This window comes from Brachyhypopomus gauderio, chromosome 1 (assembly GCF_052324685.1).
Source record: "Brachyhypopomus gauderio isolate BG-103 chromosome 1, BGAUD_0.2, whole genome shotgun sequence".
Taxonomy (NCBI): domain Eukaryota; kingdom Metazoa; phylum Chordata; class Actinopteri; order Gymnotiformes; family Hypopomidae; genus Brachyhypopomus; species Brachyhypopomus gauderio.
This window is the reverse complement of record NC_135211.1, coordinates 23,305,795-23,333,710: the sequence shown is the minus strand read 5'-3', so window position 1 is coordinate 23,333,710 and position 27,916 is coordinate 23,305,795. Positions and strand designations below refer to the sequence as shown.

At 43.2% G+C, this 27,916-nt stretch overlaps 2 long non-coding RNA genes across 4 annotated transcripts; one reads left to right on the top strand and one right to left on the bottom strand.

The window, feature by feature from the left end:
- LOC143527031 (uncharacterized) lies at positions 1 to 27,893 on the top strand. Its single transcript, XR_013134021.1, has 4 exons — positions 1 to 252; positions 643 to 787; positions 27,448 to 27,574; positions 27,669 to 27,893. It is a non-coding gene; the product is annotated as an uncharacterized LOC143527031 (long non-coding RNA).
- Positions 9,309 to 18,475, bottom strand: LOC143527024 (uncharacterized). 3 transcript variants are annotated; one of them, XR_013134019.1, is made up of 3 exons: positions 18,365 to 18,475; positions 11,277 to 11,367; positions 9,309 to 10,152 (listed from the first exon to the last, which is right to left on the bottom strand). It is a non-coding gene; the product is annotated as an uncharacterized LOC143527024 (long non-coding RNA). The 3 variants fall into 3 exon arrangements; XR_013134017.1 differs by lacking the exon at positions 18,365 to 18,475 and adding an exon at positions 11,446 to 11,667; XR_013134018.1 differs by lacking the exon at positions 18,365 to 18,475 and adding an exon at positions 11,457 to 11,667.
- Positions 27,894 to 27,916: the final 23 nt, after the last annotated feature.

Below are 27,916 nucleotides of genomic sequence, written 5' to 3'. Positions count from 1 at the left end.
TCCAGAGTTAAGTGATTTGCTTGTCTGCGAAGAACATTATTTTTTTCGTTTATATATTCGATTCCAACACCAAGGTCGTGTGGCCAGGAGATTTGTGTACACACATGTTGAGATTGGTGTACTCTGTTATGGTCTTGTTGTGAGCAGCTTTTATCAGAGCAACTGAAAACAGATTAGGAGTAGAAACGGCAGTAATTAGCTACAGCAAACGCACAGCGTAGTGGAAAATACCCATCAAGATACAACACACTGGTGCGTGATCGCATTGCTGCTTACATGTTGGTGTGAGACATTTAAATCCGTCACAAATAGCTAAGAGAAACAGGCAGTTGTTGGTCTATTTACAGTTCAGATTTTACATGATGTAACAACGTATTTTGCACGCACAAAAACATTGTCTGTTTCTAAAATCCACACCTAGATTGAGGGGGAGCGTATAAAAACGCATGCTTGGGAATGAAGGGAATAAAAGATTAGGAGAAAATAAATCAGTTGACGCTTTTAACAGACACATCAGATACATTTGAACAGCTCCTGCACAAACGGCTTTGAAGCCTTTTGTTACTGTGAGTGCCGAAGCTTTGCTCTGTGTAGCTCGCCAGTCATTCACAGCTCTCATCCAAGTTTTTTTTCATCCAACAGGAAATTATTGAAAGTCTGTTCTCGGAAAGGATGACTGATAGTACGCCAGGATGAAACGAGAGAAACGCGAGCCTTTCAGACAAGCGGGGATACGAGAAAATGAAATTTAATTTAAAGTAATGATTTTAGGGGTCCAATCCTGAAGGTCAGTATTCAGAAATGACTATACAAACGTGAGGCTACATTGGGTAACATCGTTAAAGGTCGTTAGCAGAACTGTGTCCGACAAATACTTAACACTCTTCCTTGTACAGTATTCCGATTTCGGTGAAGAAGCTTTGATTGTGTCTGGCCATTTTTAAGTTAGATGACTAAATTCTCATATTTGAAAATACTTTTAACATGCTATACCGGGGTCTTTTAATACAGTCGTAAATATCAAAATTTGAGTCAAAGAAAAAAACCTTTAATTTGATATACCCATACATTCATTTAATTAACACATCCAGGTGAATCCAGGTGTGGCTGTATCTGCTTCCTGGCGCTGTGTTTGCAGAGCTGTCTGGAATGTTCCGTGCAGCTGCCGAGTCTCTCAGATGTGCAGCTGCACGCGTGCTCAGATCACAAGGCCGCGCACCTGAAGGAACCCAGTCTGCACAATTCACAGCCCACCTGTTTACACACAAAATGAGATTTCGGTTTCCCGGTTTTGCACAGACGGGGCCGCATGCAGCACTTTCATCAGCCGTGCTTGCCATCGCACTTTCAAATGGAAATTACTGCCTGTCATGATGTCACGAATGTACATCTCCACAGGTGAACAGTCCTCTCATGTATAATTAGACTCTGTGAAGAAAGCAGCGCCAGTATACACTGTAACATGACACAGGCAGAGTTTAGTGGAAGTATTTTCTTAAGATTAATCTAAATATAAAAATGACAGTTTCAAAAATGTAAAAAATTAATAATGTATTGCTCCTTAATATACATGTTATATGATAGTAAATCATCTTAACTAAAAACTAAAATTATAGACCTTAACTAAAATGACACGAATGGCACACCTGTATGTTCTGAGCAGCTGAAGCTTTCATTTGGCTTAACAGCACCTAGTTGGTATTCAGAGATTCTTCTCAATGGATGTGTGGCTCGGGTGTGTCATTAAAGTTTCATTTTGATGGGAGACAGAATCTACCTTTCATGTGTAGCAAACGAACACGCGGGACAGCTTGAGACTCTGAAGTAGAGTGAGCTGAGTTGAGGATAAACTTTTTCATTGTTTTCATCTGGAGTTTGGGGAGTAGTAATTACGTTCTTCCACCTGTTAATGCAGGTCTGCACAATTACGAGCAGGTTGCTCCTGTAGCATTCTCTGTTAGTGTACGAGGAAGTTAAGTAAGATACTGTTACATGGAAAAAGGAATTATTCATTACTGATGATTAAGCTTTGCCATGCACAAGTTAATGTGTGACTGTGAACATTGTGCTATGATTTATTCTAAAAAATTGGGGTTTGAGAGAAAAACCCATGTCTGAAACCACTCCCCTTTACTTCAGCACCACCCACGTGCAAAAGACATCATTCAAAAGGAGGAGGGGACCTGCAAAGTATTACAGTCCCTATCTAAAGTAAACCACAAAACATCCATGTACATCTAAACAATGTTCCCCAAGGATGAGCCCATGAGACAGAGAGGGGACATGGTCACCATGGAAGCAGAGGCAAGTATGTCTCGCTGCATCCTGCAGGAAGGCGGAGTTGGACATCCAACCCCGCCCACATCCAACTCCACCCTCTAATGCGCTCTCGTGCGCCAACCCACTACTTCTACATTCGAGAAGAACTGTGGCACTTGAAAATATGCATAATAACTCACAAGTGTTCAAGAGACACGTCGTTGCGCTTAATTTACACATACCTCGTTTACTTTGTGTATCGTTCCACGTATGTTATTCATTATTTTTATTTATTGGGTGGCGAACGTAAAATGCTGACGGGGGGATGTAAAATGGACACAAATTAAGTATTATATCGCGATCGATCAATCGCCGGTGGTTGGCGTCAGAGCGAACTAGTAACTAACTGAATCATATATGTGGATCTGTGGTAATAAACTAGATTTTTTTCGGCGTGAGAAATCGGATGTGTGGTGTGAGAGCGTGTGAAGACGGTCAAATGCGTGTGTCTCACGCTCAATGCGTGAGAGTTGGCAACTCTACTACTATAAGTACACAATTAAACATTAAAATGGTAATGTTTACTGTTTACTGATAATGTTGGTGATAGAGAAGGGGTATGTTGGTAATGTTGGTAATGGAGAAGGGGTGTAATCAGGGCTTAATTTGAGCCGGATCAGGATCCGGAAACTCTTTCATTTTGAAGGGTGCGTTCCGGGAACTGTCTGCCTCGATCCGGTAACTTTCAAGCCTACTAATTATAAGTTATGAAGAAATCTGTCTGCGTTGAACCAATTAATTGAACAAATAATTCTATAAAAGACATTTTTAAACACAAGATCCACATTCCTAAATCACATAAGAGCTCTCCTTTTTAGCGATGCCTTTCCGTGTCTCCCCTATAAAGCTAGTTATACTTTCGTGAGTAGCGTACGACTCCGCGCGACTCCGCACACCTCGCGCGCGTCACATTCTTTGCAGTGTCCTCCTGAAACGATATGTGGTAGTATAAAGAAACACCCCTCAAACACAGAGGAAGGAACATTTACCTGACCAATTTTAATGTTGTATTGTGTTTCAGATTTGAAAAGTGCTGGAATTTAGGCTAAAGTACTTGAAAATGCACTTAAAATGCACTTCTGCACTTAAAACACTTATAAAACACACGTAAATAGTTCTGGCAGTTCTGTTTACTGGGAGCAAAAACAGTCCGAGTTTCGAACGTAACATGGGCGTGGCTTCGGACTTGAGAAGAGGGTGGAGTTGGATGTGGGCGGGGTTGGATGTCCAACTCCGCCTTCCTGCAGGCTGCAGCGAGAGGCTTCTCGCAGCGAGAGGCTTCTCAGCAGAGGAGGTGACATAGCAGGATAAGCTCCGTGGAATGTACCACTAACAGCAGAGGTGGCTCATTTAAGCCAATCCTAACAATGGAAGGAAAAGGACAGCACAGAGACACTAATCATAGCAGCACAAGAACTGACATTAAACACTAGCTCTGTGCAAGAAGCACTAGTTCTATGCAAGTATCACGGATCATAATACAGGAGCAATCGGGACGGCATATGAGCAGGTCTCCCCAAAGTCCAAATGGGAGGATCCAGAGAGAGTGGTGTAGAACAACAACGTTAAGCTCCTGTGGGACCTCCAGATCCAGACGGTCAAACAAGTCACGGCAAACAAACAGCGATAGTAGATAAGATGCTGAAAACAGCAGTAGTAATAGATCTGGCAAGATCAAGATGATCAAAGAAAGGAATAAGAAAAGTGGGAAAAATCCCAGGGCCTGAATGAGGAAATAAAGAGGCTGTCCCAATGGGGATAGGGTAACTTGTACTGTGTCCCCTTAGCTGGAGGAGAGGCTCTAAAAGATCGCAGGGATGAACACATCAATCTCAGACCAGAGCAACTAACTTCTAGGAGCTGCAACAATATTGCACCGCACCTTCAAACTCCCAGGCCTCTGGTACAAGGACGGTTCAAACAGAAGTCTTTCATCAACCGTGCAAGTTATAATTGTGAGGGTAGCATGGCTCCCCCCGTGTATCGTTAGGTTTTGCCCTACTTGGGGTGACGTAGAGGATGTAATTAGTGAGGTAACTGGAGTCTCCTTTATAAGTGATTAGGTGCAATATGTTGGGAAGCCCCTGTTGGGACATTCCTCCCTCCCCCCGTTGATCCTCGCTGCTGGTAGCTAGTGCCTACGGTAGGCAATGATTTGTGTTCTTCTATGTTAACTGTAGAGTACAATTTGTCTTCAGTGGTCCTCGGTTATTCCTTGGGTTTGGTTTTCAATAAGGCTGCAGCTGTGCTGATAGTGAATCAGCGAGGCTAGGCCGGCTATCCCGGCCCAGACAAGTCACAGTGCTATTTCAGAAACTTTGTGTAAGCCCCCAAGATGATCCTTCATTTGTGATTAAGTGTATGATGGAAATGTCAGGGTGTAGACTCCTGTTTGGCTTTGATGTTCATGCTATGTTTTGTTTGTTTATGGGATTTTTTTTTATCAGCTGAGCCCCTTTTGGGAATTCTCCGGTCGTGTGAGGTCATGGAAGCGTGTGGTGCATGTGAACCAGAAGCCTTTGTCAAACGTTCAGTCCTTCAGCTATGGGACGGTCTCTGTAGGGATGTAGACCTGTACTGTCAGACACAAATGAGGGTTGGAACTGTGTGCATGGGTATCATTATTTTCATTGTTGTGTAGATTTTAGCAGAGCAAGATTTGTAGATCAGTCTTGTGGTGACACCACTATTGTCTGTTATAGAAGTTAATCTTATCATATCAAAAGTATCAGATCAGGCTACTCTTGACATTAACTACAGGAAAAATCAGTCAATTCTAGGCAAGGTTAAGTCATGTCTATGGAATTCTTCCATCATCTGCAGATTTTTTTTCATCTTAACATAAAACTTAATAGAACCCCACTATCTAGTCAGCACCTTGGAGGAAACCTTATCTGTTGCTTGAATGCTGAATTCTTTGTGCGTATCCTCAGGTGTCTTTAGGTTGGCACAGGTACAGCTGCGTTACTCTGCTCCACAATCCTTGTGCCATTTTATTTGCTTCTGTGTGAGCATCAAAACAGGAGTCAGTAACTGTCAATCATGTGTGCTCATTTGAATATTAGGACCACACCCACACCATTCTCAGCTAGACCTGATGGTTCAGTTTGGTTGGTTTCTGAGCAGATTTTCATTTCAAATTTCAGTCCTATTTTTTGTGAATATTGGCAGAATGTAACATAACGCTAATCTAGTCTATAGACATTTTTAGAATAGAATAGAGACTTCATTGATCCCAAAGGAAATTAGTTTTTATACTTTGTAATATGCTACCTGGGTATATAACAGTTTTAAATGTCTAGTCATAATCTCGTACTTTTGTGCCAGTATGTTTCCATTCAAGAAATGCAATGTGCTTGATGCATAGATTGAATTTGGAGCTACATCATATGTGCAGTATTTACAGTTTAAATGCCAGATCGCCTTTATTCCACTCACATTTCATTCTCTGAAAAAATCTTGTTGTTCCCAGCTAACATGCTGTAACACTCTGATACGTTGGCCACCGACACAACACTATGAATAATGGTGATGTAAAAGTAAAACCCATTTCCCCTTACACGTAGCCTACGTCAACACATGTTTTATGTTTTATATTTCATTTTGCCACTGTTGTAATCAAGGGCAGAGTCAGGAAGGCTTGACAGCATACCAGAGAGTTCCAGCGATGTGGAGTAATGAAGCTAACGATAAAGACAGCTCACCTGTACCGCGCGTGTGTGACTTGCCGACTGTAGCATCTGTCTGAGGCGTCACATGACATCCGTGCAGTTTACTGTCTTCTCCATTTGCTCAGTTGATGGAGTAATTCATTTGTCGTCGTTATTGACGGCAGTCGTTATGTTAAATAAGCAAGATAAGGTAATGATTGTCAGGCCCTAGCTTGCTGGAGCATGCACCTGCTGTATATCATATCACCCGTCATTTAGTTGCATTATCTATACAATGAATAGTAAATAATTTCAACAGAGTTTGCGCTTTCATTGCCTTTAAGAGAAATGAACAGAGGCATCTTCTAAAATTATGATAACGTGCTGCTAGTCAGAAATACAGCAATACAACTTCGACAGTCTTTGGACTGGCAGTAACCTTTCATATGAAAGCTATTAAAAGCCTTCTGCTATGCAGAACCTCATTTACATATCCCAGTAGAAACTCACATTCTTGTTGGTAGTTAATTATGAATAGCTCATTCATATACATTTATTTTTAAACTGAAACATCGTCACAACGGAGAATGCAATGAATGCATGTGATGAATGAATGTGATGTCTGATGTTGTTCAATAGTCACTGAATTTAATTCAGTACTCAGAGGATGTTTGATGTCAACTTCTAGTATAACATGTTTTTGTTCAGTAGATATTACTAATATACATTCAAATATAATTGTAAATGAGAACATTTAGAATACACATAGGGCCTATATCTGTGTTGCTTGGACCTCTTATCATTACTGCTCGTACGCTGTTACCCAAGTACATTTCTTGGCCCGTTTTCATTTCTTACATACCATTTGATAGCGAAGAGACAAATACGTATTGACACCGAAAGCCTCGCTTGAATTTGTGAGGAGTTTTGCGAGCATGGCAGGCGAGAAAAGCCCTCTCCTGCAGCGCTGGGAGACAGTGTAACGTGAGAGCACATTGGCTTCTCCCAGTCTTCCCCATAAGCATCACACGCTTTGTGACTAGTAAGGTAGAGCAAGCTGTCGGAAACATATCAGAATCACCATCCTTTGCCCATTAGAAAGGACTGTTAGGTGCGCTCTGTTGAGTCTGTCTCTTAAAAGCAAACCAACTTGCTACCATGTCCACAGGAAAATTGCTATATATATATATATATATATATATATATAAGAAATGCAGCGTATGTTGCTTTACTGCAAGATCCATTTAACACTTAATTCTACTCCATTTTACCATGGAGTTCCATTTCACATACAGGTCTTTTATTTTTTATTTAATTTGTACAAAGTATTTGTACTTTCCAAAGTCATAATTACATAAAACCATTAAAAAGTGTTTATGAACATCTTTTATATTAAAAGTGCTGCTTTGGTGATTGTAATGGTCCTCTCATAAAAGGACATTGTCAGAACTCTACTTTTGCTGCAAGACCAGGCAAACTTGAAAAGACTCTTTGTTTACGTCCCAGGGACGGGTGCGTCAGAGTGGAATACAAGGAGCCTGAGTGGATCCTGATTAAGACTCTTTGAGGAGACTTTCAGCATGTGCACTTTGACCTTTGATATGTGCAAATGACTGTACCCACACTGGCATTAGGCACCAATTACCATCCTACCTATCAGGAGCCACTTGCTATCCAATTTGCTTTCAACAAACTAAAGAAATAAAGCAGAAGGAAGAAACTCTCACTTGGCATCTCTTGGGATCTGTGCTCAGCCTGCCTGCATCCTCTCTTTCTCCTGGCCCGCAGGCCGATTTCATATTCCCAGTTTCAGTGATTCCAGAATTGTCTGCTAAATGAGGTTTCCAGTCCAGTTTAGCGCTTTATCTCACACTTACTTTCAGTAACCAGACAATACACTAAAAATAAACATGAGGTCACACATCTGATGAGATCACTGTGTTTCATGTTGATCATCCTCCTTCTTCCACTAATTAGCTGATATAACCACTAATTAGCTGATATAACCACTAACTAATTAAAGCTGGTTAGGCTTCCTTACTGAATATCTATCTAGGTTTTTTCTCTTTAACATTCATTGAATTACATTTTTTATTTAACATTTGCTAATTTTTTCTGTTAATTGACGTGAAACCAGGCCAAGTATCTTGTTCCAGTTATTCTGTTTTTTAAGTACACAGCATTCCTTCTGTATGCCTTTTTATGCAACTCTGTGTCTTTGAAATTAATCTGTGTAAACATTGGTGTCCCTCTGAGAAACCATCTGTGTATCCTTGTCTGGGTAACCTTGTTTTGTCTCTACCTTGTATGTTCAACTGTCACACTTAGTCTATATGAAAAGAAACTTGTTAAATTATGTTAATTATATTACATGGCACAAAGCTTACATTTAAGATTTACATTTTATCTTACATTTTATTACAGAGTAGCATAGTAATTTGGGGAAAAATGTCTCACTGGCTCCATTATCACTTATCACATTAATATAACAATATTAAATCTTATCTGTTACTTTACATTATAGCTTCACATGGTATGAAATTACAAGTCAAAACAATTGGCTACATTGTGAAATATAACCATTAAGTGTACAGTGCACAGTAACTATGCCTATTGCCTAACCCAAATCTCTCATTTCTCTCACATACCTATATATAAGCATATAATTAATTAGTCATGGACATCAGCATGCGTTCTATCATGTGAATCTAACGTGCATACATGAATAGGAAAACACGTTGTGTATTTAAATGTTGGGCTGCCTTAACTAGGAAAAAAAGTGCGCCACCCTACGAGCGGTGTCTCAGCGCAAAAACGAGACATAGACGGATCGCTCTAATACTGCTCTTGCTTATAAGTTTGTTAACTCCGATTTAGAACATAGATCGCAACCTCCGTCTCGTCACATAAATCAAGCTAATTAGCGGAGCCGAGCTCTCACTGCGCGTGTCTGTGATTGTGGGTAGTTGTAAAGCTGGAACCGGTTCTGGCGCCGAGAGATAGCCCACTCAATCAGCGCGCTCCATGGGAGAGGTGGGGCTTCCTTCAGATGGAATGCTTCCTGCTGCAATGAGGCCCAAGGCACGAGGGAGGCTGACATGCGCGAGGCGCTGTCAAGATTATTGTCTGCTTGAAGAGATCTACTGATGTCGGGCATTTTTGATGAGCTCACTCTTTGCCTCTTTGACACAGCCCACCCCCCCCCCCCCCCCACCCCCCCCATACACACTCACACACACATTCAGTCAGGTTATTTGGCAATTTGTAGGAAGGCTTCTGTCACCTGTATAATGTCTCGCCTCATAACATGCCGCGAGAGAGAGACCATTCTGGGTTTTTTTTATTTATGGTGATTGGAATGTTAACATAATTACATCAAATTATGCTCATCGGCTGACTACCAGTAGGCCTACATATCAGTATAGCGTTTGAGTATAGCGAGAGCAGCATCTTGTATTACAAATGCAATAACTGATTCTCCATGCTGAAAAACAAGGTATTTAATTTGGGTGTTTGGGTATGTGAGCAGACCTCAGTCTCACAGCCCACCACATTTGCATTCATATAACATTTGTATCATTGTGAGCCAGCAGAGATCAAAATGACACTTAAGTCATTAAGTCTGAAGTCTTAACATGAGCAAAGAAAATATATATTTGTAAAAACTTGCATTATAAGTAGATGTTAACATTGTTTCCAAAGAAACAACTGTGGTATCTTTAGCCTGTGTATGTATGCAGGTTTGAGTAGCATTTTGTAGCATTCTTTTGCCAGCATAATATTATAAATCTACGTTAACTGCATCAAGTGAAAAGAACACCGCAGCAGGTGTGATCCCCAAGCGGTTGCCAAGACGATCACCTCTGGAAGCATCAAATGAGTCAGAGACCACTCCTCAGCCATCAGACGCGTTCACCTACGCAGCGACGAGAAAACTCCCATTTCACTTCACCTTGACTGGCAACGCTCCCGGATCTACTCGCCGGCGGGGCCGATGCCTCGGTAGCACTCGGAACGCTCCTCGCTCCGTAGCGGGCGTGTTCGTTCCTAGCCTGCATGGGCGGGCCCTTGGGATCGCCTTTGTTGTGCGCTGTTTACGCTCGCAGTCATTGCTGGCAGTGCTGCGCTCGAGAGCAGTGCAAAACCTCCAATGTGTCATCACCGCTTACCAAACCTGCAATGCCTGAATACAGGTGATCGGCCAAGTATAAGCTGATATTGATTTTATTTGGAATTCATAATTGTTCAGTCACTATGAAATGATTAGCAAAAGAACCATTAGTCTGCTTAACTGTTAATCATTAGAGTGCATATTGGCATGATTTACTGTGTAGGACAGACAATATTTTGCACACACTATATTGCATTATATTGCAAATAATAAATATCTTACATCTGAAATATTTATTGTAGTGTAAAATGCAGAATTTAAATTATTCGTACATAATATTGTTTTTAATTGAATGAACAGACCCTGTTTTCACTGAATCAAGACAGACAGTATGCTGAAATACTGAATAATGATTGGCAAGCCAAATGGGGTTTTAACCAAACTATCCGTGAGAACCAACAGCAAGGGTGCAGGGCAAATTCTAGTTGTAATGGTAAAAGCACATTTTCAACTAAATAAAGGCAATAAGCAAGCACATGGTTCCTTCTAGATACTAATTTGGTCAGAGATGAAGGTCTGGCCAAATTAGCAATGCAGAAGGGGTTTGTGTGTCAGTTCAAATGGGGTGTTGTGTGTAACGATTGCACACAGTTCTGGTTTTAAAGATAGCTTTAGTAAAAGAAATATTTTTGGGATTTAGCAAATGCATGTGGTTCTGCAAGTTTATTTTACTTGGTCAATTTGATCATGCAATTATGTGCAATCCAGAGAGAAAATTGTTGGTGGAAAAGTTCAGACACTATTTACTTTTAATGAACCTGTAGCTCTTCCTCACGTTCCATGTTGCTCTTTTAGTGAAGTCACATGGAATGTCAGTAAAGAAACTAGTAGAAACAGCACCAAGAGAAGCCTTACGTTGCATAGGAAGAAAGCACATTTGTTTCTTTTTAGGGTCACTGCTCATGATGAGACTTTGCAGTGTGTGTGTGTGTGTGTCTGCCTCTGCGCACGCATGAGAAAGAGACAGGAGAGACTGTGTCTGCACTGGTATGTGTATGTCAGAGACATCTGTGCATTTGTGTGCGTGCATCTGTGTAAGCACCAGAGAGAGATGGAAGCAGAGAGAGGATGAGAAAAATGACGATTAGCAGAAGTGCACAGGACGCACGCTTCCACTCAGGGTAGGTGGTACTCACCATCCATCTCAATACACGATTTTACGAAAGGAGTGGTGAGTCGAGTCTGATGTACCTGGAGGTGACAGCTTGCTTTTATTTGGTCTCTGACCTAATAAATGACATAAGAAGCAAAATGAGTAAGAAACCGAAGACATGGCATTAAAAGCCCTTGCAGGCAGCAACATACAATTTTATTACATTTCTCTGGTTATTCGGGATTTCCATTTCAATGCTGTGTGCCTTTCTAAAAGCATAGAGAGAAATCTCTCTGCGTCAGACAGATTGTTTTTGTCGTTCTAAAGATTTGGAGGAATATGAGGTCAGTCCTGAGATACTTCTCGTCCTGTTCCCTCTACGGTCTGTTCTCCGTCTGTATTCTGGTGCGGATTGCCATGGTGATGGCGGTTTGCAAGCCGGGCCTGGCCTTGGTTTATACGGAGCTTCTCATTTCCATCTGAAAGGTTTGTTCTGTTTCACTATCTCGTCCCCTCGCCCACTTCAGCGTGCAACGCATATCTTTGCGCACTCTCTCTTTCTCTCTCTCTCTCTCTTCTACTCTCTAACACTCCAGGCTGTTTCTATCCATTTTTTAATCCATTTTCTCTTTGAGGAACTGCAGGGGTGCTGATTCCTATTTTTCTAGGTGTCTGACCCCTATTGAAAGGCCCATAACCTGAGTCATAGAACGTCCCCCACCACTGACGCAGAGCTGAAAGTTCTCTGTAAAGCAAACGCGAAATGAAAAGCTGAATCAAGTGTGGTTCACTTCTCAGAGATTCTGCTGTGCTCTTAGCGTTCTTTTCCGCTGCCTCACGAATCTAATGCTCAGATAAGCCCAATAATTTCCTGCCCTCGTGCAGTTATTCTCATCTCCAACACCAAAGAATAAGTAAACAAAATTCATATAGCAATATTAATGAATCGTTATTTTCCCCCCGATTTCCTTTTTGATCTCCAATATTCGCAAACACTCCCCAATTTGCCAGACAAGTGTTCACATTTTTCTTAATGCACAGGATGAACTTTTAATCACTTTCCCCTCACCTATTTGTCTCATTTGGTCCTGTGGTTGTTGCAGCCTAACCTATGTGCAGCCTGCATAAACACTGCGGGTTTCCTCAAGCCCAAAGGGCCTGGCACATTGACTCAGTCTAGTATAATATGTTCTTGCAGCTGCATGCTTTCATAGGGGTTTGGGTTAACACATGGAAAGATCATTTAAATAAAGCCTAACTTTAGAGCTGCATAGTTAAAAGTGACATGACAAACTTTAAATATAAGCCTTAAATAGCAAGGAATGAGAGTGAAGACCCAGTGGAAGATACAGGCACTTTGCATCTATAAAACAGACATTTTGTATGTCTTAGAGCGAGGAGGGCCTACACGTATTGTCAGAGCGTGATACTCAGAAAGAACTGAGTAGTGTTTGGCTGTCCTTTCAACATTCTCTTTTAAGACTGATGTAAGACTTAAGTTCTGTTTTAAAAACTGATGTCTGTGTTCAATGAGACGAAAACACTCTAAAGCTGCACTTTAGTCTCCTGTTCCTTAACGACCACGCTCATTACACGCCACATCGGTTCATTAATACAAACAAAAACACGGTAACACTGCTGCACCAGACACACTTGTACCGATCAACACCCACTTCCACAACCACTAATAGTATCTGGTGAGCAAAAACCTGATTGGTGGTGAAACCGATTGGTGATGCACAAGTTAGACAGGCCAATAAACTGTGCATGTCAACAGAAGATATACAGCCTATAAATGTACTTATTAAATGCTCCAGTATACCTAATGTACTTAGTACCATGATGATGGCTGTTCAGCATCTAGGTAGGTTGCTAATACTAGATGTTTATAGCATGATAGCTGGTGATGGTATTCTGCTTGTCCTGACTTACAGTTCATTTGTTAAACAGCGAGGAAATTACACCCAATTGTAGATGGCTGGAACTCCATCAAAAAGAGCGTGTAAAGAAACTATAAGAATCACTCGTATCTGTTTTCAGTCAGCGGTTCCTGTTTGGGTTGCCGTGGATCCTCTGCCATCTCATGTAGCTGTTTCCTGAGAAGAGTCTGTCTTCTGTTCTGCTTCCTTGGTCCCTAATGGCTTTGTTCTTTATTAGTCTATAATTCATTCAGGATTCCTCAACACCCCCCCCCCCCCCCCTCGACTAATGCCCACCCCATAGCCCCTCCCCCCACTAATGCCACCACACAGCCCCTCCCCCGATTAATGCACACCACACAGCCCCTCCCCTACTGCCACCACACAGCCCCTCCCCTACTGCCATCACAAAGCCCCTCCCCTACTGCCATCACACAGCCCCTCCCCTACTGCCACCACACAGCCCCTCCCCCGATTAATGCACACCACACAGCCCCTCCCCGATTAATGCCACCACACAGCCCCTCCCCTACTGCCACCACACAGCCCCTCCCCCGATTAATGCACACCACACAGCCCCTCCCCGATTAATGCCACCACACAGCCCCTCCCCTACTGCCACCACACAGCCCCTCCCCTACTGCCACCACACAGTCCCTCCCGCGATTAATGCCCACCCCACAGCCCCTCCCGCGATTAATGCCCACCCCACAGCCCCTCCCGCGATTAATGCACACCACACAGCCCCTCCCCCCACTAATGCCCACCCCCACAGCCCCTTTCCTCTCTAATATCCACTCCACTGCCCCTCCCCCCACTGATGCCCCTCCCCTGACTAATCCTCACTTCAGAGGGGAAAGATGCACCAAGGCCAAACAGAAAGCATCAGGACGTGTCACCATGGAAACTCAGGAAGCATTTCTGCTGTTCTAAAGGGAGTGAATTAGTTATCTCCATTTCCTTTCTCACCTGAGCGATTTATTCCCTCTCTGCCTGTTTTTGGCATCTCGTGTTCTGGACACAACTAATTTTGTCTCCTCCCAGTGGAAAAGGCAAAAAGACTCTAGCTTGTTAGCGGTACATAGTAATTTGTTGCTTTTTTTCAAATATAAAGAAATATGGTCTGAAAATTTTGACCTAGCCAGTAAGTTGAAAAGTCCATTTTTTGTTTCCAAACCAAGTGAGTAAAGTTTGAGAGAAAGTAGAGAGTCCAGCTTTTCTTCAGAGTTCATACATGCTTATCACTCCCATCTCTAGCTGTCTTTTCTCTTCTGTTTCTCCAAAGCTATAACATTCTTTACTAGAATTGGAGAAGGTGATCTCTGTTTCACTGGTCAGACGTGTGACTGGTCATGTCTACTTCCAGTAGTAGTCATCACTGGAGCATGTGTTCTGCCTTTACTTCTAATACTTCTTGCACTGTGAGATTTTAATTTGAATCTCTGCTCATGTTTAAAAGAACAGGATATTGCACTGAAAAAGTAGATCTCTTTATCACCAGGGGATGGAATCAGGAATATCTCGTTTTATTCTTGTAATTTGATTCATGCTGTTTTAAAGTTCATTTTCCTGAACATGGATGGTTGAACATTGGTTGTCCACTGCTGAACTTTGGTACTGTACGTCTCTTTCTGTGATAACAGGACCTGGTCATATGCTCAAATCTATATAAGCAGAGGAAGATGGATGTGATTTGAGATTACTGGTGGGTTATTTTTACAAGTCTGTTTCAGGTTGGTCTTCCTTCTGGTGATTGGCCAATGGTGCTGTGTCTGTTGACCCAATCAAATTCTCAGAGCTCTTCTGGCAAGAAAGTATATGTCCCCCATAATTGTATGATGTGTCAACAGGTAGATCTGATCCTCACTTGGCAACCTATCTACTGGTAGGCAGCATGGCAACTTTTCTCCAGCAGATGACATTCAAAGTGCAGTGTCTGTATCACACCGCAAGCTGAGATGAATGTTCCTACCTCACCTAGAACAGAGCCAGGCAAATCCTAACTCAGGAGAGACTGAGCTGAGGAAGGAGATAAAAAGCCTAAAATATCTTTCCACCAGAGCGTGGTAGAAAATAAAGCATCCATGTTGAATATGAAATTCACCACTAAGACCAAAAAAAGTAAGCTGTAATTGTTGTGTTTACTGCTCAAAATGTGAGGACAGGTAGAAAAAATTGCTCATGTTTGTTACATTTGCATAAACAATGTGAACAGCCCTTCATATGTCTTGAGAGTATGCTATGGCATCAAACTGCATGATAAGCTTTGAGTGGATAGAAAGAATGAAAGCTTTTTGAGATATCATAACCATCTTTACAAACTGCCCAACGCCTGCACCCCAAGTAGACACATTTAAACAACACACATTCTTGCAATGGTAGTGTTTGGAATGGTAGTGTTTGGCTGGTAGTGTTCAGAATGGTAGTGTTTGGAATGGTAGTGTTCAGAATGGTGGTGTTCGGAATGGTAATTTTTGGAATGGTGGTGTTCAGAATGGTAGTGTTCAGAATGGTAGTGTTCAGGAATGGTAGCATAGCAAACTATGCAACAGCTTTATCTCCTCCTAGTTATAAGACAGAGGACAGTGAGAACACAGCAAAACAACAAGAGACAGTGTAGTGCTGGTTTATGGTGGGGAGCTGTGTGCATCTGTCAGCAGTGTTTTACAGGTGTAAGCGATGCCTCATGAATTATTAAGGTGGAGGCAGGGGTCTACCTCTCTTGTGTTTCTTTCATGCAGACCGTGACCACACATTACTATCTGCTAGTATACACTCATATGTTCTCAAAACAGTGAATGTCCTGCTTTTTAGGGTTTCAGTCACTACCTAAAGAAGAGAGCGGCTGGCTGTGTCCACGCCCAGATTCACTCCTCTCCTAAGAGCAGGAGCAGCTTCTTTTTTAGGCCATCGTGATGCGATGCGAATGCAGATGTAAGAAAGTTGAAAAGGTTTCATAATTGCACAGGGAAAGACAATGGCTCCTTGGGGGTTGTCCGTCGTCGTCTTTAGGCCTTGGGCCACACCTTTAAACACAACACCAGCAGATCAATCACAGGCAGTGAAATTGCTGAGGAAAGTAAAAGGTGTATTTGCTGTTCTCCATTGATTTTCACATCATTTCACCCTCCAGAGTCGCATCACTTGTCAATAAGAGAAAGAGCCAGACTGTGGCAGAATGTGAAACGATCGCCACAATGTCCAATCCAAGTGGCCAAAAAATGAGACAAGGCGTCAGAATGGCTCTTCAGAGGACATTACAGTCTGACAGATGAATGTTGCATTGTTCAGTTGTGTTCCTGTTAGGGAAACCACAGATGTGCATTTGAGGTGCAGGCAAAGGTTTGATGAGTGTGGCTGGGAGCCAGAGGACTTGATTTCCAGCGAGCAGAGAGAACCAATCCAATTAAAAGTGGAATTACGGAGGAGACATGTTGAGTTACATGCCTCCCCTGTGTCTCTCTCAGCAAAGAAAGGTGAGATGCATCTTATCAGTGGCTCCATCTACAGTACTCAGTGAGAGAAGATTTTTTATTTTCTCCTTCTTTTCTTTTCTTTGATTTTTTAAGCCATTGAGCTTGAACCCACAGCAGGGGTTTTGGTTTTATTTCAAGTAAGCCTGGAAAGACTCAAATAAATATAAACTAAAGTGAGACAGATTAAAAAATCAATATGCCAAAGCTTAACATTTCTTCTGGGTTTCCATTGTTTGGATAGTATATAGAAAAAAATATGGAAAAAATGGCAAATATTGTAATTCATCTGTGAGCATTAGCAGTTGTAGTTTGATGTATAGGGTCCTCACCCAGAATAAAAGAGGAGTGGTGAGATTGTAACCCTCACTGAATGAGACTGTAACCCTGACAGAGGGAGACTGTAACCATGACAGATATTGTTACCCTGACAGAGTGAGGCTGTAACCCTGACAGAGTGATATTGTAACCCTGACAGAGTGATACTGTATGCCTGACACAGAGAGGGACAGACAGTGAAAGCCTGCTGCTGCCATGTTAGTTGGGTGTAGAGTCAGTCAGGAGGATGACACAGGTGACCCTCATGTGGTGAACATATTGGATTGCAGATTCGAGATGGGGTAGCAGGGTGCTGGAGAAAGCCTCCCTTCCCCATTGATCTCATCAGTGGATGGCCCCATAATGTGTTTGAAGGGGGGCGTGGCTCTGGAAAACTAGTTGCAGATTGGAGCCAAAAGGCAAACGAGACCCAGGGCGGCTGGGGAAAGGCAAACCGAGGCCTGTCAGCCCCCCCACCTCCATCTGTTCACTGGTACTCCATGTGGTTTGGTTGAACCAAGGGCTTTTTACCAGCCAGAATGGGGAGAGGCATGAATGGGGCTCCACCTGTTCAAGGTGCACAGTTCAATCTCCGCGCTGATCTGGCCATAAACGGCTATGTGACCAAATGACCTGCAAAGTCGAGTGGTTTAATAAAGTTAGTGGAACAAAACTCTAAAGCTCAAGCACAAATAGCTTATTGGAAAATCAATGTAACTCCATGGAAAGCACGAAGGCTAGACATGTTGTACTGCTGCAAAAGGAACTCAAGAGTCTAATCGAATAGCCAGGTCTGTCTCCCCCTTTCATCCAGTCCCATAAAGAAGAGACAGATTGTTTCACCTCCAACATGTCTTTATGTCTCATTACTTCATGTGGCCCCTTGTTTTCAATTCTATTTAATGTGTTATTTACGATTACAGGACCGCTGACCTGAGATGGTGCTGAATTTAAATCGGCACGGAGTTGCCACTCCTGTTCTTGCTAATAACCATCTTCCACTTCCTTGTTTACCCACATTCATAAACACCAGTGCCATTACAGATTCTGTGTTTTCCTCTGCGTCTGCTTACACGCCACTATATTTTTATGTGGGCACATTATGCTAGGCAGTGGCATGGAGACTGCTCGGGCTTTGTCAGGCGTGTCTTATTTGCTGCACATTTTTAGCATGGCACGTTTTTAAGCCCTACACAGTAGATTCAGGATTCTGCTGATCCCAGGCCTGCTTCAGCCCAAGTTTCCCATGATCCACCAGTCTATAGATGCCAGACCCAGATGCCGATCCCCCACATGCCAGACCCATACAGCTGATTCGCTGATCACTGGGATTAACCTCCTCTGAAAATGTTAACCAATCCTCTTCTGCACTGAATGTTATATACATTGTCTTTCAAAGCTGTTGAGATTCTTCCACTTACCTTCCAGAAAAATATACTTTCTAGGGGAGAGTTCTCCACCCTACCTGTGGGGTAGGGTGGAGAACCTAGGGCACCAAGGGCAAAGAGCTCTCGTGGATCCCCCTGCTTGCTCTGTATGCTGAAAGCTCATCTGCTGTTGTGTGTCGCCCTGGTACGGCTGTGTGTGTTACCCAGAGTGCCTTGCCATGTATTGTCCAGCCAGAGTCTAATTAACAGTCTAGCTAGCAGCACTGGAATTCCAACAGCAACTACGTGTTGGGCAACAAACAGGGAGTTTTACAAGATCAGTATGCAAAGACTGCAGTGCATGTATGTGTGAGTGCATGCTTGTGTATTTATGTGTGTGTGTGTGTGTGTGTGTGTGTGTGTGTGTGTGTGTGTGTGTGTGTGTGTGTGTGTGTGCATGCATGTGTTGCATGTGTTGCATGTGTGTGAATGTGTGTGTGTGTGTGTGTGTGCATGTGTTGCATGTGTGTGAATGTGTGTACGTGTGTGTGTGTGTGTGTGTGTGTGTATGTGGGTGCTTGAGGAAAAGAAAGCAAGCAAGGAAATAGACAGATTAAGAGAGAATGAAACTGTGTGACATGTCATGTTGTTCCAGTACACTGAATTTGAGTATTTTCCGACTGCGTGTTCTGTTTTCTGTTCCTGTACATTTTTCATGTCATAAAAGAGAACGAAAGGGTTTACGGTATGAGGAGAGAGAAAATGAGTAGACTGCTGCCATGGCGACTGGCCCAGCAGTATCTAATAGCAACGGGTTGCTAGGGAGCCCGTTCAGAATCAGGCAAAAGAGTAGGACAAAGCTCTGTGCGTGTGCTAGTAGGAAACAAAAAAGAACGGCTGGTAATGGACAGATGAGATGCGAACGCTCCTGACCTTCATCACCAGTCTTCATCACCAGTCTTCATCACCAGTCTTCATCACCAGCACCCAAAGTGCTGCCAGATATTTTCTCATCCAAATTTAGCAGCTCTTGTGATCAAGCTACTTCTGTCTTTAACATGTACAAAGGAACCAGACACGTTTCTCAGCGCAAGTGTTGCTGCCCAAAAAAATTGTCCATATTCATTTGCAGATGTTAGTGTATAAAGGCCATTAGCAAGCGAGAGATGAAGCCGGGCTGTAGTGTTTTACTGCGTTATGTGCGGGCAGAGGCATTCCTGAAGCTTTGGTGGAGATGTGTTTTGAAGATGCAGGTCATGTTCACCATGCCGTGAGCTGCTGCACACCTTCTACCGCATGACATCATGTGTGACTCACGATCACGGTCCATCCCTGCGTTATTTCAAGGCTGCTTTTCCTGTCTGCGCTTCTGTCTTTTCCATCCTCATTGCATATGCACGACGGTCGCAATGTGTCCCTGGATGTCACATTAAAACGAAATGCTGTAACTTTGCGCAATCATTTCCCACAATCCTGCGAGTGGAGGGAACTGAAGCGAGCCCTCTTCACAGGCCCGGAGTTTAACTCCCCGAGTAATGGCATCCAGCTCTCTGTCCCTATGGCTGTTGATGCTCCCTACGGATTCCTGACTCTCATCCCCGACTGCCTGTTGGTAAACCTCCACACAACTGACAGCAGTGAACAAGCGTAATTTGTGCTCATTATTTGAGCGCGTCTCTGCGGTTTGCTTGCCACCATCGCGTCCCAGAGCTCTTTGTCTAGTGCAGTCTATCATCATTAACCTCCTTGTGTCTCTGTGCCTGACTGCAAGTGTGATTATTAATGTCTTTACAGCCTAGTTAAAGGTAATACATACATAGATGCAGCACACAGTATAATACTAACTGATCTAATGTCGGTCACACATAGCAAAGGAATGAGGTGGCTTTGTCACGTGTATGCAAATGTTTTGTTTTATTGTTTTTTTTTTTTTAGCTCTTAGCCAGTAAATAAAACATATAATAGTGTGTGCTTGTCCTGAACTCTGAGCAGCAGTGCCAGTGGAGAGACAGTGGCAGGAGGGAGGGCAGCATTATAGCCGACGCCCCTTCTGCACTTGATTGGCTGGTGATAAGGGCACTCAGCCTGTCTCTGAAGGCCAGTGGACACGTGCTGGCGGCCCCAAAGAAAATGTCATTACGATGCAAACATTAGAATCCAATTTAGACTTCTCCATAGTCTAGAAAAAAGGCACAAATGCCTCAAATGTTTCTTCTTCTTCTGTTTGTCACCAGTTGGTCTAAAGTCAGCAAGCTTCACCGACTATGTTAATAGAACTTGTACGAATTTGTAAATAGAACAAATTAGAGTGTTTCACAAGAAAAACCAATTTGACTTGACTCTCAAAATAAATGTTTTAGCTATAGGTATAAAATTAGCTATTTATTTCAAAATGACCAATTGACAGAGTCACAACAATGTCTTGACTTCATTAAACGCTCATTGTCTTAAGCATCAAAACCTCCTACGCACGTTTTAAACCATTTAATTCCAAACGTGCCGTCATTTGCTTCATAAGTGTGCAGCAGATTAAACCCTGGAAGAATTAGTCCTAATGTTTTAGTGCTCCTGTTAAAGGATCACAAATATCAGCCCGTAAAAACTGAAGCTGAAGTGTGTGTTTGACGGTGGGTCTTTCAACGAGAGTAGTTTGTCCCTAAAGGCTTCAGCTCTACTCTGACCCTGTGGGGAACAGAACACCAGTTCTGTTAATTCACTGCTATGCATTATTCATTGGGTTATAATGGAGAAACAGTAGGGATTTAGCAGATGGACAAAGCAGCTTTATTTGTGACAGCACACACAATGCCAGTTACTAAATTCAGCAACTCCAGCAGAGTTTTGTGCATCAAATGAATCTTGAGAAACTAGCTCCTATCACACCTTGCACAGAAGTCCTTAGAATATTGCACTACATCCAATGATACCCTTAACAAGGGCCCTCACAATATCACACTAGATCCTATAATCATACAGGGACACTCGGAATATCACAGTACCTCCTACAATAATACAGGGGTCCTTGGAATATTACACTACCTCCTACAATAATACAGGGGCCCTCAGAATATCACACTACCTCCTACAATAATACAAGGGTCCTGGGAATATCACACTTCCTCCTACAATAATACAGGGGTCCTCTGAATATCACACTACCTCTTATGATATGTATGGTCACACAGGAACTCTCAGACAATCATACTGAAGAGCAATTGAAGCCCACTGTGTATAACAATTAGGCAGCTCAGTCTGATCGAAACATATTACCATGCAGCTCTATGCCAGCGGTTTGATCATTATATTGATAATTACACTAATTTTCCCACTTTGAGCAGTGAACATGACTATGGGAAGTCTGTGTGGAGTTAATGTGCAGAGCGGAGTAGTGGGGATGGTGGCAAGCACTGGTCACATGGTCAGTATAGCCAGTATTGTTTTACATGCAATGCTGGTCCATGCAGAGAGAGCAGCTCTTGGATTGCTTGTAGGTCTAGGCTGTAGTATCACAGTGGGCCTCCACACTGACCTTGGCTAAATGAAGATGCATGGAGACAGCTAGCATTGTTTCTGCTGAGGACACATGGAGTCTTGGGATGCCAGTGTCAATAAATCATCCTCTTCATCTGCGTGCTGGGGGGGGGGTTGTATAATGACATATGGCAACCCAACCAAGGTTGTTCTCTGTACGGGAAGATGAACTCTGTTTGGTCTTGTTGCTGATGTGTATGTGTGTGTGTGCTTGTTTTTGTACATTTACAGTACAACAATGTCCTGTCTAGAGAAAACAGTACACCAGAAAAAAACCACAGGAAGCCTACCTTGTCGGGACCAGGAACTATTTTTTTGACAAGCTAAAGTTTTGACAAGGTATAATTCAGAAAATTTACTGGAGTTACGGTTAGGTTTATAAACATGTTATTTTCAGATACGTTTTAAGGCATTTTGGTGTGCATTGTCTTGCTTCATAAGTACTTACCAGGGTTTAAAAACACAAGCTTTATCTATATTTAGATCAAAAATGCAAACTGTGGGATAAACATACACAGGCATACACAGGGCAATCATGGCCTGGTGGTTAGAGAACTGGTCTTGTGACCAAAGGGTTGTGGGTTCGATTCCCAGACCTGAGGCCATGACTGAGGTGCCCCTGACCAAGGCCCTTAACCCTCAATTGCTCACTTGTATAAAAAAAAATGAGATAAAAAAAATGTAAGTCGCTCTGGATAAGGGTGTCTGCCAAATGCCGTAAATGTTCATGGTAGTGTGTTGGTGGAATTAATTTCTCTAGGGACCAGTTGTCCCTAGATAAAGAAGATGCATTATTGTTATATATCTTCCAAGTTTCTGATCATTTGATTTTCATTTACCTCCGGTTATACACCATACACTACAATAATAACAATAATACTCAAGTCAATAAGTAACACCCCACAATGCTGGCACTACAAGACTTTGAGTAAGTGCATGATGCTGCCAGTATGTCAGAATGACAATGCACACAAAGATCACTGACCACGTAGGGTGATCGATTCTCCCCGAATGCAGCCAGACAGATGGGGTTTGTTTTGGAGAGGCAGACCCCTGGCAGATAAGACCCACGCCTGCTTTTCACCGCCTCACCCTTAATAAAATGAACTGACAGTTCAACAAAGAATGAAATCCACCCAGGAGCAAGAGACAAATATGGAGCAGTTTTATATGTATATTTGCAGATGGGAGTCACAGGCTTTCTGGAGGCTTAGAGTATGCAGAACAGGGAAGAATAGAAGAGTTTCAATGGGATATACAGAAAATGGGTTAAATTAGTGACATTTCAAGGGCAGGACAGGCCTGAGGTAAAGTAAGGAGAGGTAGGTTGTGATGGAAAGAGCACTGTCACATAGGATAGATGTTTGGTGATGGTTGCTGCTGGCGTTGATGGAACAGGACTGATAGGGGATGTATTAAAGGTGCAAAGGGGTAAATCTGTGCTGAACAGGAACACTTCAGCTCCAAATATAACGCTTCACCTTTTTCTTCTTTTTGTTTGTTGTTATTCTTTATGTGCATGTGTGTACTGCACGTTCTTATGGATTCCGGATTATCAGGGCAAAACGTGAGGGAGAACTGTACATGCAGCATCTGAGGACAATGCCCACCATGGCACATTCAGGGGAAGGTTAGAAAAAGAAAACTTACCAAAAGATGGCCGCCATGGCCTGACTCATCCTCAACAAATTCCACCACCATTGCTGAGGCGGATCAGCATCCTGACTAGAGAGATTCAGACAGCTCAAGCCCAGAGTGTGTGTGGTCAGTGACACACACTAAACATCGTCATCATCTTACAGGCGCGCTGTTGTAGAAAACACTCACCTAAGATGTCATAAATGCCATAACAATAACAAACAGTTAAAGATTCAAGGCAATTAGCAGTTGCAAGATGTTTAACAACATTGTAAGATATTATAGCCTGTGTGGGAAAAAAAACATAAATAAATAAAATTATGCCACTACATCAAATTTCTTAACATCCTGATCTAGAGGTAGTGGGTCTAGAGGAAGTGGGTCTAGAGGTAGTGGGTCTAGAGGAAGTGGGTCTAGAGACCACGGAAATAGAAATTTGCAGAGTTAATCAGGAATGAGATTGGGTCCGGACAGGACTGCGTTCGGGTCCGGATCCGGACCGCGGTCCGCCTGTTAGTGACTAGGTATCCTTCAGCCCTGAGCCCGTGGGGCGTGGCGGTCCTCTAGTACCTCCCCCTCTGGGTGCCTGTGTTCCACTTCGCTTCCCCGCATTTAATCCATCACTCTCGCTCCTCTGCCTCAGAGTCTCTGCTGAACTGTGTCATCAGTATCAACCCCCCACTCTCTTTACCCATTCTGAACCATATCTGAGAACACGTCACTCATAATCCCTTCAGAACTACCACCAGTAAAGGCAAGTTTGAGGGGGAGGGCTGTGATTGGTTAATGTGGGAGAGAACCATCCTGTTTCCACCTAAGAAATGGCAGGAGTACACATGGTTTTCTACATAGTACAGTTTAGAAGAACAGAGTGCCTGAACCTATATGCAAAGCAGCCCCGTCGACAGGGGGGGACAACCGGGTCTGTTGTCCCGGGCCCCAGGGCCAAGGGGGCCCATCAAAGAGCCCAGCAATTTATTTTTTATTTAAAGTCTATAATTTTTAAATAATCTTGAAATCTTTCATTAATATAAAATAATGTACTCAAAATAAGCTCAATGGCTAAAATATATGTTTTTTACCTATCTGCATATTTTCCATTAAGTGCATACACTTAAGTGCATACCCCCGCCTCCCACTGAAAAATGGATTGATCCAGCGACCGTAACCGGCTGGTACCCGCCCAACAGCGGGAAATACAGTGGTGGATAGTTAAAGTAAATACAGAAGTCTGGAGCGCTGAAAAGAAAGGAAAACATTTACCTGACGAATTTTAAAGTTGCATTGTGTTCCAGGTTTGAAAAGTTCTGGAATTTAGGCTAAAGTACTTGAAAATGCTTGAAATTGTAACTACTTCGTTTCACAACAAATATCTGTTTGTTGTGAAATAAACCACCATTAAATAATGTGATAAAAAAACGAATTATTTCGAGTATGTTTAAATATTTAACTTAATTAAGTTTAACGTGCTGGAAAATATTGAAATGGACCTTTAAAGTGACGTACAAGTGTTTTAATTCCACCTTGTAAAGGTGTATGCACCCTGCAAACATGACGAAATTACAAAATTCGAGAGGTGCACGACCTCGCGAATCGACAGCGCGTGAGGCCCTCGCGCACGGGCGAAGCCACTGCGATTACCTCATTTTCGCCTCGCGAATCCTCGCGCCGTTCGCGACGCGTCAAATATAAACCAGTCAGCTGTCAGAAACAGCTTTGATGTGTGGCTATATTATTTACTATATGACCTAACACAAGGATTGTCTGCTACAGAGAAAATTCAAATGACGTGGGTGGGGGGGCACATGAAACTTTCTTGTCCCGGGCCCCAGCAAGACTGTCAACGGGCCTGATGCAAAGTAATATTGTGCATAATAAATATAGTAAAGTGAATATATTTTAATATAGTAAAATGCATATAAAAATAGTGTAAGTAATGTATGCTTACTAGCCACCTTAGTTAGGTACAATGGACTTATACAGGCATTTCAAAAGAATACCATTACATACTGTTGACATTCTGTTATAATCTGTGTCTGTCAGTCCCCCTGTAGGTCACCCATTACTGGTTTCTGACCACAGCACCACTGCTGACTTCATATTTGTTTTGGTACAGGCCATCTTCAACACAGCACTGCCACTATCATGCTGGTGATGCTGCTAGGTGTTGTATTGTGATGACCGTGTCAGGTGCAGCAGAGTTGCTGGTGTTTTTAGAAACGTCAGAGTCACCGCTGGGGTGAGAATGGTCTGTCACCCAAAAATATCCAGCCAACACCGGCCCTCCACTCAGAAACTGAACCCTGATGTGGAGCTGAAGCATGACTAACACAGGCTGTGCCTGATGGAACCTTCTGATAGATTCACGTTTCTAAAAGAGGGTGGGGACTGTGATTTAGAGACATAATGTGTAGCACATGCAAACTTGAGTGGGCTGGACTACATTAATAGACTACATGCAAGACTGGTGTCCAGCACTGATCAGCAGTGAAATAGCTTCTTATAGTGGGATGACTTACTAGCCTCTTTAGCCCTTCAATTGAACAATGTCGAATGATTTCTAAATACAGTCACAGAGTATCAGTGGTGACAGAAACATCACACGTAAAAGGGCATTTGATTATGATAAGATTATGTAATTATTATTATTATTATTATTATATAATGTTTGCTTTTTTTAAAACCGTTTCTGTTTTTTGTAGTTTTTCCTGTTTTGTCAGAATGCCGGCATGCATCGCTCCCTGTCCTTATCACGCCGTTAAGCCATTTAATCTAATACCACGGAATCCATTTAGTCATGTGAGGAACGGAGACGGCCCCTCTGTGTGTGGAGGACTTTATCTCTGAAACGAAGCCATGCGGTGGGCCATGCGGTGGAGAACTGACGACCCAAACACCTGCTCAGATCTGCACCTACCGCCACCCAGCAGTGCAGCTGTTAACTCTGGAGCAGGCTGCATCCGCACACACACTCCCATCATGCCGTTGTGGTGGCGGACAGCCCCCCTCCACCGCGGCCCACCCGCCTGTCCTCCGGCTGCCCCCGTCCCTGCCGAGCCATTACCTCCAGCGCCCACCCTCCCACCGCTGCCCTGCCTGCCTGCCTGCCTGCGGTTGCCAGGATACGCCACCATAAACAGACAGGCTCAGAATACAAATGCAGGAGTGTGCAGGCTAAGTTTCGGCGTGGGGGTAGTGAAGGCAGGTCTCTGACGTTCGCAGCAAACGCAGTTCAACATGCCCATCCTATCTCATTCCTTGGCCTCACAATTCAATTCTCAAGAGCAAAGCCTCAATCCCAAAACTTCATGCACATTATGCATTTTGTTATTTAGGTTCTTCTTTAATGGTCCAGTAGGATAAAGTCAAATGAACTGGACCCAGGAGACATGTTTGTCCAGGGCCTGACCGAGGCAGATTTTTTGCCCATCTAATCAACCAGCAGGTGTATGCGGTAGAATTCCTCGCCGAGTGTTCGAACTGCAGGTCACATCCAGCCGAGCGCCATGCTTGGATGGCAGGCAGGAACATCTAATCATCTTGTTACCAGAATGTGTGGTGGGATTCTTGGAACTGCTGGTGTGTTCTCGATACTGTGCTCCACTCCCCAAAGGCTGCAGGACCCATGCTGATTATTGTTCCCTGTCAACAGCTATGTGCATGTCCCTATCAGCCTCGCCGACATGTTAAGTCCTCTTTGGTGTGTTTCGGTGGATGTAGTTAGAGACGCGTTACTTTATTTGAAGAGCATTCGCGTAATCACGGCGACCCTTGTTTACTCAAGCGGACGTGTTCTTGGAACACTCACGTATGAGTCCTCACGTACGTGAGGATGCAAGATATCTGATTCCTCCTCTACCCCGGTATCCACCGGCAGCAAAGCACATAGTTGCGTTAAAAAACGTTGGTAAGTGGATGTTTGTTTACACAAAGCTGCTAAGTAAAAGAGTGGTTTTGTTCCCCACTAGGCAAGGCTGTGTTCAGTGTGGGTGGAGTCTGCTAATAGCGCAACGCTTGTCATTGCGTCACTGATGTGCAGTGGTGCTCTGAGCTGTTCGTTTATGGTACAATCCGATTCGCAAAAGTGCTACTAAGGTGAGTGTACTTCCCTTATGCTACGATGACATGTACTGCTCTGACGTCGGTTCATTACAGCAGGCTGGTGTACTTGTGAAATGATCTACTTCAGTGTGTTTTCGAGGAGACTCGGTGTGATGTCAGACTTCACACGCGCCGAGGAAGATGCGTGAGATGTGATGACACACTTCAAATGAGTCAACGAGACGAGCGAAGCCCCCTCTGTTCCTGACCGACAGCGCCGTCGTGCTGCGTGGGACATGAAACAGGCAGCAGCCCGTCCAGCAATTGTTCAAGAACCCGAAAGCCGGAAGTGACAAAAGGAGGTTAATTTGAAATCCAGTGGCTCATAAAAACGCT